Here is a 332-nt window from a genome sequence, read left to right on the forward strand (position 1 = left end):
GTGCAGTGCCCCCCCATCATCTGGGAGGCCCCCAAGGAGCCGGCTCCCGTGGCCCAGGAGATGCCCACCTCGATGGAGTTCCAGGAGGCGCCCCAGGCTCAGGCTCTGAGCTGGCAGGCCCCCAAAGCCCCTGGGCATTTCTGGCAGCCCCTGCCCGCCCAGGAGGCTCAGCGGCAGGGCCCCTCTCTGCTGCAGATGGAGGAGCAGCCCTTTCCGGGGGGCCCGGCCTCCCAGAAGGCACTGCAAATGCAGCTACCCCCCCAGCAGGCCCCGGCGCCGAGTGCGCAAGCAGAGCTGCCCGACATGCAACTCCAGCCCTCCTGGCAGCAGGG

The sequence above is a fragment of the Myotis brandtii genome, unplaced genomic scaffold, assembly GCF_000412655.1.
Source record: "Myotis brandtii unplaced genomic scaffold, ASM41265v1 scaffold329, whole genome shotgun sequence".
Lineage (NCBI taxonomy): Eukaryota > Metazoa > Chordata > Mammalia > Chiroptera > Vespertilionidae > Myotis > Myotis brandtii.